At 45.8% G+C, this 15,172-nt stretch overlaps 1 protein-coding gene across 5 annotated transcripts in view; it reads right to left on the bottom strand.

Annotated features, from left to right (window-relative positions):
- The window catches only part of LOC135398902 (adenosylhomocysteinase-like 1), a 133,803-nt gene that overhangs the window by 63,401 nt on the left and 55,230 nt on the right, over window positions 1-15,172 (bottom strand). The window lies entirely within an intron of this gene.

Genomic DNA, 15,172 nt, shown 5'->3' with positions numbered 1-15,172 from the left:
CTTAGAAGTCGGCCCAGGACGCACATTCCCCCAGGGCGTGAGTCGTGACGTTGCCCACATACGTGAGGCCGACAACGGCAAGCCCTATCACCACCACCACCACCACCACCACCACCATCAACGGGTTTTCGAGTCTGTATGTACGTTCAGTATAAAGAGTTGCACAGAGGAGCATCTCATCGATATGGACGATACTTTTACAGATCCATGATTAACGTCTCAGATTAACGTTTATAGCGCTGATACGCAGATACGTACTTTGGGGTGCGGGACAACCTGCATTTGGAAACAACGACCTCTGCGAGGCCTCGGAGCGATTCCTGAATTTCGGGAGATATCGGCACCCGAACAGCGGGATTTTCGGGAGATCCCGGCGCTGCGAGTCCGATTTCCGGGAAAGAACCGATTTATCGGTAAGAGACCGAATAACCGACGTCAAAAATCGGGTTTTTTCTGCAAAGAATTGCGCTTCACAACATTATATAGTAATGGCGGGTTCGTAAAATGCGGGCGACGAATTTTCCAAACCGCGATAGACGTCGTCAGGGACGCGATACTGTGAGTGAGAAGCGGTGTCGAATTCTATTACGCTGCACACAGACACTGACGGGCGATCAAGCCATCAACACGGCGACGATCGACAACTTGACCGGCCCCGTAATGGCGCTTGCGTGTTCCTCGGCGTGTCGTCCTCCACCCTGTATATACCTCTACCTCTCTGCTCTATCTCTCCTGCCAGCTCTTCGAGCGACGAAAAAGATAAAGAGACAGAGTAAATCACAGTCGCCGAGAGCCATCAGTCAACCAGCAGGCCATCAATCGGACTCAACTTTATATGGTCACTTCTGTATCTATATACCTGGGCGGAGGATACCTCCTCCGTCGAGCGCTCCTAAAGCACTGTGTGTGTGTATTTTAAGGTTGTACGTTTGTATATATAGATACACTCTTCGGAATAAGTGTATTCTTTATAGCGATGGAAGGGGAATCGATAAAAAACGTCTCGTGGGATTGCAGCGGAATGCGTGGTTTCGTGCGGGGTGGGTCCGTTTATCTTGACGCGTCTATCTATATAACTACTTATATACTGGCAGCAAATGCCCCGTGGCTTTTGGGAGCAGCGAAATGCTCAATATCAAAGCACCCCGTGCTTCCAATATAAGGAAGTCATACCAGGTATACAGTATATACTGCGGAGGCCTCGCGTTCTGTCACTTTTTCTCTTACATTGTTTTTGTTTACGTTCGAGAGAAAATATGGGGTGTGAGCTCAGGTATAGGGTTGAGAATACGTCGCCGGTTGTAACAGAATCCCGTTGAAATGACACTCTGTTATCGACTGACGTTTTTCCGGCAATTTCCGGGCATTATGTCGGAGTGACGGCAAACGGGCGTAACCCGTATAGCAATGGCACTATTAAATAGAATGAGAACGCAAAATAGAAAGAAAAAACCTCCCGCTGCTCTCTATGGATAATGACCAAAATGGGCTCTCTTTGGGATGATGACGAAAAACGCCATGGAGTCCACCCGTCTTTCCTCTGCTTTGTCTTTTATCTGCGTTACATTAAAGTTCTCCCGTGTCGTTCACGTCGTTTATAAACGCGCACTATCTGTAATAAGAAACGTTCTTATTTCAGAAAACAGCCTCTGAAACTTTCAAGCGTCATTGCCAGATTAAAAGAAACATGCCAGAAAAAAGCAAGCAAATTGGCTACGAAATGGAAGATGTCCGCGAAAAGTGGCTTCCTCCCCCTCCCCCAAAAAAAAAAAAAAAACATCCGCCTCTTTTCTGTTTTCTTTCTTTCTTTTTAGCCCCCACTGCAGAACGAGCGTCACGTCGCTGTGGGCAGATGACTTATAGCCGTTGTCCGGTTTCACCAAACTGCCTTTTTTTCCCGACCGCAGCATCTCTTTTAGCAGACGACAGCGTTTGAAACGACGCAATCTGTTCAAAATTCCGCGATAAAACACAAAGCAGACGACAGAAAGCCGTGTCGCCTTTTCTTGCTCCGTTGTATACCGCGAATGGTTGAACGCATGATTGAATTTACATTTTAAAGCGGACGAACACGACTATATTCGTTTGCATAATTCGAAAAGCCATCTGCTCAACTTGTATGCCTTTCTAAGAGGCGCCGAAACGAAGTACATGGCTGTTGTCGCTCGTAAAACAGAGCTATATGTATTCGTCCCTTTACTCATTGCTTGCCGTTGGGCATTGTTAGCCATCACCTTTTTTTTTTTTTTTTTTGACAACGAAGGCAGAAGGTTGGACAACTAAATCATGAACGATCAGTCACTATGTCCTGTATTGTGATAGATTCGCAGTGTCGTCCTACGATACACATTCATAATAAACAATATTTTATCCATCATGCTGTTGCTAGGCAACACTTAATATTAAAGAAGAACGACCATAAAGAGCCCGCGTATTTTGTTCGAGGGAGCGTGGGGTCTAGTGCATGCTTTCTTATATATACGACGATGCTCATATCATTCGACAGTGGAGTAATACATGTTCTCCCTCTGGAGCCCCACCGCACACATGTTATGGATCCGGATCCTTTTCTTCCGGTCTAATAACTTCTTCATGGTTTCCGATCGAAATCCGATTCGTCGGCATCCGATTTCAGAACTAAGCGCACTATTCAATCCGCTGATAACATATCGCTTTGCGGTTTCCCCCGGACACAAAACGACAGATACATAAATTAATTCCGGCCCAGTTACACTCACCCCCCCCCCCCCCCCACGCAGGATAGACTATACAATACTGGAAATCAATACTCGGTACGGATACTGAACGACGCAAGGTAAATCTTCGAGGAGAAGGAGGAAGGAAGGGGAAGAAAAAAGGCGGAAAAGGAAGGCTGTTGCGGGTTTTTTTGCCTTTGCTTTTACGGTGATTCCGATACACAGGCGAGGCGTAAAAAAGTGGAAACGACCGTATAGTATGAAAACGAAGACAGGGCTTTTGGGGAGGGGGGGAAGGGGAAGAGAAAGGGACGGAACTGGGAGGAGGGAAATGATGAAAGAAAGAGAAGAGAGGGTGAATGGGGGATGGAATAGGAGGTAAGAACGGGGTAACAAAACGAAGAAAAAACGGAAGAGTAGAAAGGGTCTTAAAAGGAGAAGAGAGGGAGGGAGAAAGAGGAAAAGCTGGAAGAAAAGATGCAAGCTCGACATCGTGCCGCGTGAAAAGGAACGAAAAAAAAAAGAAAGAGAAAAAGAAAAAGAAAAAGGGCAACTTGCGATGGCATCCAAGCGGTCCAATAAATATCCGCCTCCCCCCCCCCTCTCCTACATGTTTTATTTTCCCGGCTTTATACATTCCCGACCCGTGGAAATCCGGGGATTCCCCGGCGACCAGCCGGAACACTTCATCAGCATCGAGGGTTCTCTCGCGGGAGTCAAAGAGCTGTTGAACGTGGTGCGACTGGCAAGAAGACGACGCATTGCGTTACCGACGATAAAGGCGACTTGACGCCTTGTCAATGAGAGGAAGAAAAAAAGAAGAAGAACAGGACGGTTAATTACGACTCGTGTAACGCGAAATTCAGCGTCAGCTGTGCGTGTGGTGAAATGAGGCCGGATGAAAGTGTGTCGTTTTGAAATTTATTTAAGCGTGATGATGATTTGTGGTCACTGAAATGGTTGGCGAGTTGAGTGGTGTCCTGAACGAGGCGGCTGTTCTGCACTCTTAAAAATGAACTTCACCGCATAGCACACTCCTAGCCAACCATAATCTCGAATGATATCGTTATCTGCCCTGATTTGTTGAAAACGGGAGGCGTACGCCTTTTTTGTGACACTTATGCTGTTCATAATTGTCACAAAAAAGGCGTACGCCTCCCGTTTTCAACAAATCAGGGCAGATAACGATATCATTCCAGATGATGGTTGGCTAGGAACGTGCTATGCGGTGAAGTTCATTTTTAAGAGTGTGGAACGCCAAGTCTATGCATGTCTAGTTGTGGGTAGAGATGCAAAATATCCGGAATTTTTGAATCGCTCGAAGAAAACCGTTTTTTTCCCGAAAAATTGAAAAAAAAAAAAAAGGAAACAAATGTGGTTACTGTTGAGTCGAAGCATTGCCGGCCAAACCACAGCATACAATGAGCTAGAAGCTTCAGTAGTGTTCATCCTCTAGGCATAAATGCAAAGCATGACACTGCTGTCTACTCAGCGATAGGTGCTTAGAACAAACCGTCAAACTTGGGCTGTAGGACCACAGTCATGCAGATGATCGTACCATGCATTTGTCCAAAATCATTTGAAAGTGACTGTGCAATGCATATATTGCGCGTATGTACGAGCAAAAAAATGCGTGCGGGCACGCAAACTCAATGTGGCTCATCAAGAGCCATTTGCGCCCAACTCAACCAAGCGAGGTATTTTAAGGTTTTCACCGTTGATCGTTGACAAGATGGTAGTCTCTTATCTTTGTCGGTCGTGTGATTATGCGTCTTAATGTTGAAATGCCGTTCACAATGAATCTCTATTCTAATGTACTGTGTTCTAAAGTAATAACATGTACAAATAAACCGGGAAAGCTGTGCAGATATGTCACCATTGTGCCACGATTCTTTCCGTGTCTAAGAAAAATTCCGTAAGTGGAACCATCACCAAGCATGACCCCCCCCCCCCCCTTGAAAGCTCGGCACCCCCCCCCCCCCCCAGTAGTGAATTTCTGGGGAAATCACTGCTTCAACCGTGAAGTGGATCGTGCACCTGTATCGAATTATCGAATCTGAGTGTCTGAATCAAGACTACACTCTTAAAAATGAGTTTCACCGCATAGCACGCTCCTAGCCAACCATCATTTCGAATGATATCGTTATCTGCCCGGATTTGTTGAAAACGGGAGGCGTACGCCTTTTCTGTGACACTTATGCTGTTCATAATTGTCACAGAAAAGGCGTACGCCTCCCGTTTTCAACAAATCAGGGCAGATAAAGATATCATTCGAGATAATGGTTGGCTACGAGCGTGCTATGCGGTAAAGTTCATTTTTAAGAGTGTAGGAGCACGAGAGCTATACGCGTGAAAGGCTCCTATGAGGTACCGAGTGAGCGGACTCTGAAAGACCGGCGCTTTTATTCAACGTGAGCACAGCGACACAACTGTGGCTATGAGGGGCGTACAGACGTAGGGGGGAGGGGGTTAGTACGTGTCCTGGGCCCACTTCGGGGGAAAAAGGTCGACATCTGGAAACCCCGCAAAAAAAAAAAGAAAAAAGGGAAAAAAACGTTTGCCTGAAGTGAAAGCTGAGAAGCCGCACCGCATTTTCGCTCAAGTTGTTTCTATATAAGGACCCGTCAATTATTAGCGCTCTATTAGCTCTGGACTTCACTCAAAATGTGGTAAAAAAAAAATTCGAGTTAACCCGAACGCGCAAAATTTCCCTCAGAATGGCAAGAATGGCCACGAAGAAAGTGAGCGCTTTTAACTTTCCGAGCAAAAAAAAAAAAAAAGGACTTGGCCATCTCTCGTCCGAGACATTATGTCCGGATATGCATACGACACGTTTGGTCAGAAGATCCAAAGAGAACCGAAAATTCCTCCCTTGTCTCCCTATTCCTTATTTTTAGCTCCCTCGTTTCCTTCTTTCATCATATAAGGAAACCGCAACGCCGCGATTCTATTGTGTACCTTACATAATCCTCTTTGTTCTCTTACCTATCTTGGGCATCTCTGCGCAAAGGAGGAGGCGGCGGCCACAAAAATACACCATTGATCAGGTGTCGGCACGCGACCAGAGGATGACGCGCGCAAAAGCTTGGACCTTCTCTCTCGACCCCTCTGCGATCCCCGCAGTGTGACATTCTCGCGTTTCTTCCCTATATAGGGATTGTCTTTTATACAACGCGTCGAAGGAAGAAAGAGAGACATTATAATGATGCACCCGAGCCGTGATTGACACCCGTTCGATGAGGCGTGCGACCTCGGAGGTTGTTTCGCGCGCGGGTCGCGGTGTCGCCAAGATGAGGATTATCGCTGCACTCGAGCGACGCCGCGTCACGCCATATACGGATGGAGCACATTTTCATTTACCGCATTTTTTATATGTAGTGCCGTTACGTGGCTCGTAGCTTTCGAGTTCAGCGAGAGTTAAGATGGAATTTACGGTCAGTTTAAACAAACGGATATTAGGGGGCTTTAGTGGATCGGAAGAACTCTATACGCAAACGATACGATAAAGGAAGTTATCAAATCCAATCCAATCCAATGTGACGTCACCCGCTTCAACGTTTTATCGTCTTTCCAGAACCGTTACGGTGAGCAGCTTAGCAGCACTAAAAATCGCTGTTTCTTTTTTTTTTTTTTTTTTTTTGTGAACTGCGAACAGAACCTCGCCCAACCAGCACAATGTACTGAAAGTGGCGAGTGCAATAGGTGCGGACGGTATGTGTCTTATCAATGTTCCTTAGTTTCAAGAGTCTGTTCAATGTTTTCCACCTACCCGTCCACCCCTATTGCACTCGACTTTCAGTACATTGTGCTGCTTGGGTCTTTCCCCCATCTAGGCCACGTGACTGGCAACAGAAGCAGCCTTCGTGAAAACCCACAGGACGGTACCTCCTACAAGTACCTTAGCAAAAAGAAAGAAAACAGTGGCTGAATGGATACAGAAAGGTCACGCTGCAGGCTGCGAGGTAGTAAGCTGGCACTTCGAACCCGATCACCAGACGTTGTGCGAGATTTTCCCAGTTTTCCCGCAGGCTCTCCAGGACGGTGTCGGCACAATTCCCCCTGAAGTCGGACCAGCAAGCATGTACTGAACCCCCCCCCCCCCGTCCCAAACTCCTTCCTCCAGCCTAGGGTCACTAAATAAGCTTCGCTTCAGAGTATCGACAGTGAGGTCCCAGAGTGAGCAGGAGCGCCATTTTGTTTCCACACCACACCGGTACCATCCTCATTTGAGAATCAAAGACGAATAACATAATGCTCGTTGTGGCATCTAGAAGCGTGTATGATTGTTGTGCGATAATCCATGTATTGTCTACCAGAGCGTCCCAAAGACGTCAGGGTGAGCTCAAGGCCGTCAACTGCTGCTTGTAAACGAAAGAAACATTTCACGCGCGCACGATAGATGGCATCGTGCGCTAACGTGCGCAGTGCGCGTGGGAAGCCTGGCGCAAAAACAAGATGGCGTATGCTCGCTCTTGGAAGTTGGAACTCAGTGTCGAACTCTGAAGCGTAGCTTATTTAGTGACTCTACTCCAGCCCTCTCTCCATCTGCCGACGTCTGTACGCCTCTCATATAGCCACAGTTACTTCGTGGTGCTCATAAGCGATAACAATTTAAATAAACTTTTAAAAAAATCGAAAACCACACACAGCGTCACTTTGGCCCACCAAAACCTTCTTCCCCGGAAGAATAACATTCGATGCATTCTTTCTATTATCCAGCACGACTTCGACATCGAAACGACAACAGACTAACAGGACACAATCCATCCACCATTAGCGTCACCACAGAAACGGCCGACAATATAGAATGATGTTATACGAAGGGAGTCTGAGGAGACCGACGCCCAACAGACGGGACCCCTATATGGACTCCAGCTTGGCGGGCAATGCACGCTACGCTGAATTCCACGGCGAAAAGCATTCAACGGAGGAACGCATACCACCCTGTGCATTGATCTGTTTCCATGGCAACGCGTCACAACCCGTTGCCCCGCCTGCTTTCCTGATGAACTCTGGCAGAGATCAAACCATAGCACATGGCCGTGTGTTCGACTCACTGAAGAGTGAAGTGCTTATGAAGCCCAACTGGAACGTATCTGTACGTGCTTCCACCTCAGAGGATCTTTAAAAAGGGGGAGGAGGTTCTTCAATGGCGTTCAATTAGGAGGAGAGAGAACGTGATGGAAAATTTCGGGGGGACAGAGCTCCAGGAGGACCCACTCGAATCGATTTCTTCAGTCAGCGCTTTTCAAAGACTTGCCAAGCACCGCTTCGGATTATATTTCGCAGTGGACTTTATGCTTATGCTGTAGAACACACACACACATATAAATGGGATGATGGTGTGGTAGGTCTCCGGTCCGGTGGGTCATGCTGTAGAAATTTTGTGAGAAGGTCCGTAATTTTCGCGCTTAAAAAAAAGAAAAATAATGCGTTTTTTTTTTTTCGATTGCCGATCGCTGAAGGTGTTTTAATAAGGAGTGTGTATTGTCACCAAGCAGGAGAGCTACCTATGGAGGTAGTCCCCATTGGACAGACACTAACTTGTATTGTTGACTCTATGAGATGAGCCACAGAAGATTGTGTACTCATCTTCCTAAGCTTTACACACTACTTTACTAACACACTAACACTAAGCAGACACTAACTTTACGTTACAGTCCTACAAGCTAGATAACAAGGACAAAACACAATAAGAAACGATACCCTAAGGAGCTAATACTTTACGGATCGTCACTGCACTTACTAAACGTGTCAAGACGGTCGATGTAGTTGGTGAGACTTGTGAGAGCTGGTGAAGGTTGTAGTGGGGGGTATCTGTTTTGCTCGCTCCTTCTATACCATGGGGGTCATTGCCATCGATTGCTATTGACACTCTTTTTTTTTTCTTTTTCTCATTATTAGCACCAGGAAGCACGAACGTCAGACATTCAGCGTGAATGTCATTTGCTGGAAATGCCATTCAATTTCCGGCCGGGGCATTACGCTGTGTAGAAAGACGTTTCCAAGAGTTTTCCTCTTGGAAACGTTACTTTATACACTAGTTGTTACTTTATATAGTAACTAGTAACTAATTACTGCTTTTGGTTAAAGTAAGTGTAAGCTGTAACTGTAACTAATAAGTTATACCCCTGTCACACGAGCAACCTCCAATGAAACTAATGGCCATTGAACATGGACGTAGCTCCACCTAGCGTGCAATGTGTCAACCTCTCAGAGAACACTAGATCCAATGCTCTTTGAGAAGTTGACGCATTATACGCCAGGTGGCGCTACGCCCATGTTCAATGGCCATTAGTTTCAATGATCATTGGGGGCGTGACAGTGGTATTACTCGGGTATGGAAATATTGCCCACACGCCAGATCCCCGTTTTGTCGAGGTTTCAAATACCGCGCCGTTTTTGCCGACCAGGAATTCCAGGAATTTTGTCAATCTCTCTACGCAGCCGGGACAGACAACACCCACCGTGCTGTTAGGGCCTATGGGAGCTCCTCTGTTTATGACACTCTATAAATCTATGTTAGGACAGTACACAAGTGCTAAAACTAAGTTTCACGAAGTTTGTGAGAGTTACATTTATTCCCGCGTCTTTGTTTTCTTAGAAGGCAACTGTAAAGTAACTAAGTTACTTTAACGTGCTAACTGTCGCTGTAACCAGTTACATTTCAAAGAGACTATAACTACACATAACTATAACTCCGTTACTATATCTGCCGTCTATAGCTGTAACTGCGACTCGGTTACTTCTTTTCGAGTAACTCACCCATGACTGTCCATGTCCAGGTTGCCACTGTCGAGTGAGAGACCGATTTCGCCAAATATTTTACCCCGCAATATGGTCATACCCCGCGCATAACGTGACGTATATACGATCACCTCCGACGTCACCACGATTCAGCAGCTTAGTTGTGGACCCAGAATCACACCGGACCGTTCTCACAAGACACCTGGCCACACACAAAATCCTATAGACCCCCCCGCGAAACAGAAATAAAATTCAGTGGCGATTTACCGGTAAATGCGAGAGAAATGCGTTAGCAGTAAGCGCCTTTTCCGGTCTATATACTTGACTGCCGGGTTATCCATTTCCGGACTAAGCCCAACTTCCGGTTGTCCACTTCCGACCTAAACCCGACTTCCGGTTATTCACTTCCGGTCTATACTTGACTGCCGGGTTATCCATTTCCGGGCTAAACACAACTTCCGGTTATTCACTTCCGGTCTATACTGGACTGCCGGGTTATCCATTTCCGGGCTAAACCCGACTTCCGGTTATTCACTTCCGGTCTATACTTGACTGCCGGGTTATCCATTTCCGGGCTAAACACAACTTCCGGTTATTCACTTCCGGTCTATACTTGACTACCGGGTTATCCATTTCCGGGCTAAACACAACTTCCGGTTATTCACTTCCGACCTAAACCCGACTTCCGGTTGTCCACTTCCTGTCTATACTTGACTTCCGGTATCCACATCCCGTCCAACTCGACCTTCCTGTTTAACCTGACTTTTAGTTGTCTACCTCCGGTCTATATACCTGAGTTCCGGTTCGACACTTTCAATTACTATGTGTAAGTCCATTTAATTAACCTTTAATTAGCTTCAATTACTTTCAATTACCCTTTAATTACCGAAGGTAACCACAGCTTACCTGAGGTCATCTTGAATTTCATATAATTCCCTTTAATTACGTTTACTTGCTTTAATTACTCTCAATTTCCCTTTAATTGACGTTAATTACCTTTAATTACCTCCGCTAACCTGCGGTAACCTTCGGTAATCTTTAATTTCATTTAATCCTTCTCTTAATTAATCATATCTTACATTCATTACCTTTAAACTCAACTTTCTTGTTTAATTACCTTTAATTACTCTTAATTACCTTCAACTACTTCAATTTCATATAATTTACCTCCATTTACCTGTCCACTTATACCTCTGTTTCATCATCTCATACACACACACACATACATACATTTCCATACTCTTTCCATTTTGACACTCCTAATGCTAACGCATTAAAAGAATACATATAGGGCAATGGGGACTGTAACAAGATGTCCCTTGTCCAGCTAACCCTATCCGGCCGCGATCTCCACCTATGTTTAGACTAGAGGCGAGGTTACAAGGCAGAGGTGACGGCCAATCATCATGCGGGAGCCTCAATGACATCTGCCAGGAGGGAATCGAATGCAGTAATGAGACTCATTCTATGCCATTCTTTGACCCAAACTCATTAAGGCTGTCCATTAGTGGGAATAGAACGATTACTAGAGGCGACGTGAGCTCATTCCCGACCGCCATTTTCTCTCTTCGCACCTAGCTAGGAAGAGGAATACCATGTTGGCAACCATGGGGACACTTCAAAGGCATGCAGGACAAATACTATAGCAACAGTGTCTCCTGTTTTGGCTGAATACTATGCATTCAACAAAACAGGAGACACTGTTGTTTTAGGTTATATAGGAGGCGCACGAACCTCCGGACTCCGGAATTCCAAGAAGACGATGAAGTAGGTGAGACACAGAACGAATATTGGACTTGAAAAACCATATAGTTTTTTCTGTATTTGTATGTCTAAAAGTTATATAATTTTCTATGTTGTTCCACATGTCCTTTGGAGTATATATCAAACTCCAGTTTTATTTTTTGCGTTGTTCCTTCTGTCACTTTTCGGTACGTATCGAAGATGCAGTTATGGGAGTCGTTCTTTGATGGAATTCCCCAGCGTTTCGGTGTTTTCTTTTTTTTTTTTTACGTTTGTGCCGTATTTTTCATGCGGTTTAGCAGTGAATGCGTATTTTCCCGGATCACCCTCCATGGCTGCATATTTTTTCTTTTCTTAATTTTTCCTTTCTTTTTCTTTTTTACTGCGAGCATTGCTGCTTTTGTATTACTTTCTTCCACCATCAGCAGTTTGCGGGCAGATCTGCAAATCAGAAATACAGATTTTACGGCATATTTTGGTTTCAGACGTGCCTGGGCCACAACGTCGCACTTTTGCTTCACCAAAGAGAGAAATCGCTGTTCAATTTTTCACTTGGAATGGTTTCATTGTAAATTCTAATGTTTCCGCATACTTAGATGTATAAAATAAGTACAGTTTCTGCAACTTCCCCTAGTCATTGTGGGCAACCATTTTTTTCCCTCCACTGCATAATGTATCACCTCGCCGGAAAACCTCCCAGATCTTGTTAAAATTCGAATATTCTCATTTCAATGGTACTCACTGCATTGAGAAACATTTTTTTACTGACAGAAAAAAAAAAAAAAAAAGCGAAATATAGGGTTCATTATGCAGTTATGCGTTTTGATCTTGTGTCTTTTTGTCTTTGATCTCGTGGTCGTTTTTATCCCGTGTTTTGTTCTTCCCTGTTTCGTTGGCCTCAAACGCTACTGCTCAAGTGCAACGTCATGTGAAACGGATGCTTTGGAATGTTCATTGTGTCGACGACATGGGCAGTTTCATATCCAACGCGTTATGCGTCGAAGGGAAGAAGCGGTCCGTCAGCGTCCCAGTATGCATAGCGAGACGAGGGCAGAGAGAAAGGAAGGAGCAGAGGGGCTGTTAAGAAGAACCGGAAAAGACGTATTGGGAACAAGGAAGCACAGTCGGAAACGAGAAAAGGAACAGCGGGAGGACAAAGGGAAGAAAGAGGAAGAAGCAAGACTGAAAACAGAGCCAATGAATTGGTCGAGCGAATACCGGTCGATCTGATGCGCATTATGAAGGCGCGCTAATGCGCCGTCGACATCCCGCGCACGCGCGTATGGAGCACATGTACAGGGTTCGCAACTTCGGGGTTTGTAACGAAGATAAAACAAATTAGAACAGTGTCGGAAAGCCAAAGTAGATGTTAGAAGACGTATTATGCCCCAAAATTTTATGTCAATAATGCCGCTTGGTCTGTTTCTCGGGGGATAAATTGCCGCCCGCCAGGTGGCGAAACGGTCGAACGCGGCGTTGCAGAGTACGATTCTGCATTCAGTTCCACTTGTTCAGGTTTCGATGTCGTCTGCAATGCCGCGTTCGACCGTTTCGCCATCTGACGGAAAGGAGCTGAAACACAGGTATAGCCGACTAGGCAGCGGCGGTTTTCTAATTTTCACGATTTATCCGCAGGGGAACGGACCGAATGGCAGTATCGACATAAAACTTTGGGGCATAATACGTCCTCTCTAACATCTACTTTAGCTTCCTCACACTGTTCTTATTTGTTTTATCTTCGTTACAAACCCCGAAGTTTATCTTGGCGAACCCTGTACTTTTCAGGGTCTCAATGATATGTAAACGTTAGTACGATAACGTGCTGAAAGTGTAGCTGATAACGGTGAGTTTTAGTGTATCGTGGGCTGTCGCCTTCGCGTACGTAAGCGATAGCGTGGTCGTTCTGCGGAATGCGCAAAGCTCTGTTTATGTATTGCGCCTGCGCAGAATCACCAACGCTATCCGTTACGTACGCAAAGTCGACAGCGTACGATATATATTAAAACTCACTAATCTTTGAGTCCGAGGAGCCAACGGTATAGGACGACACAAACACGTCTTACTTCACGTAAAGTTAGTTTACGTAGTCGTTTTCGCGGAAAAGAATGGACTGACCGGAACAACAGGAACAGGCAAAATATTCTCACCCGGACGGGAGGACATCACGTTCTATACGGCACCTTCTGACGTCACCCAGTCAAACGTTGCCTTACCTGCGCACTGCTGGCGATTGGCCCAATAAGGCTGAAACAGCTGTCCTGTGCTGGTGTGCGACGTTTTGAGTAATAAGCTCATACAATACGTGCAGTCAAAGAGCTTCAGGATCGTTTTGCATAATTATCCTTACATATAATTATTTCTAAGCGGGGTTTATATTACTGTCATACGTAAGTTCAGAATGCGGATTAAAAAAAAAAGGCATCGCAAAAGAGGAAAGCGCCAGGGAAAAAGTTATGTGTACAGGCATAATCCGCCTGAACATCTAGGTTGTCTTTACAATGTTGACTATACTTTCATATTAAACGTGGACATATAATAATAATAATAACAGCTCCTATAGGTCGATAACCCCTTCTCGTTTCCGCTCGGATCTTCTTTCATTCTCCATATTTGCAATGAATACGGTGCGTGCGGGAGGAAAGGGAGATCCCAAAGTGGCTCCGGGCTTATGTCGCCGGTGCCTCTTTATTGCGTGCCTCTATTGATCGTGACGTGTGCATCTTACCGATACTGCGCCCACGGTGCTTCGTAATCCAAGAACGCATCGCTCGACAACGTGCCCCCAAAAAGAGGGAACGCGAGATTGAGCGGAACTAAATAATAACGAACTAAAGGAGAGTAAAGCGACCTCTACAGTCCAGCATATACCCCTGTTAGAGGGTTGAAGTCGTTTAGTCCCTTGTTATGGCGGATCAACGTAAAAGGCGGCATCCATGTGAAGCTGCCTTCTAAGTGTTACAAACAAAGTAAATCATATGCGCGTAGAAGCACGAAAAAAATAAAAAAATTCAAAGGGCAATTCATTTCCTTCAGTTTGAGTATTCTTGCTTCTTTTTCTTTTTCTTCGTCCTCTTGTGCTTCCTCAAACGCAAGACCTCGTATTGCCGACTGTAGGATGGGACAAGCGTAAGCTTGCCCACATCACGCTTCAAAAGTAAAGCGCCGCCTGTGGCACGCAAGGGCTCATGGGAACAAGACGCCCAGAGGTGGAGGTAGAGGAAGAACAACAACATTCCCGGTGCGCGCAGCAGCAGCGTCAGCCGGGGTAAACTATGGTAAACCATGACCGAAGCAGACGACAGAGCAGTGTCCCGCAAAGTTCCCATGCTGCTTTGCGCCGCGCGCTTGGTGGCGCGCGCATCTTTTAAAAATCGTCTATTGGTCATTTGAGTAGATTTGCACGTCATGTGCGTGAGCCCATTTCTGTGCCGACACGCTGCACGTGCCGCAGGGTATAGGATCCCCGGATAATTTCGACCACCTGTCGTTCTTTTTACGTGGCAGGCATAGCAGCCAGTGAGGCGAGCGCGGGAGAAGCCACGTGCTTGCGAGAACCAATGGGTATATGATCGGGCCTCTCACTCGACGCGGAGGTGCGTCCGGGGGTCTGTATTTCGATAACGATAGCTATACACTCTTAAAAACGAACTTCACCACATAGCACGCTCCTAGCCAACCATCATCCCGAATGACAACGTTCTCGCCCCCGATTTGTTGAAAACGGGAGGAGGAGCCTATTTTGTGCCGCGCATAATGACACAAAATAGGCTCCTCCTCCCGTTTTCAACAAATCGGGGGCGAGAACGTTGTCATTCGGGATGATGGTTGGTTAGGAGCGTGCTATGTGGTTAAGTTCATTTTTAAGAGTGTAGGAACGCTTCCTTGGAGGGATGTGGGTAGTACACTCTAAAAAATGAACTTCACTGCATAGCACGCTCCTAGCCAACCATCATCTCGAATGATATTGCTATCTGCCCTGATTTGTT

Source organism: Ornithodoros turicata, chromosome 6 (genome assembly GCF_037126465.1).
Source record: "Ornithodoros turicata isolate Travis chromosome 6, ASM3712646v1, whole genome shotgun sequence".
NCBI classification, from domain to species: domain Eukaryota; kingdom Metazoa; phylum Arthropoda; class Arachnida; order Ixodida; family Argasidae; genus Ornithodoros; species Ornithodoros turicata.
This window is presented reverse-complemented; position numbering and strand designations above follow the sequence as displayed.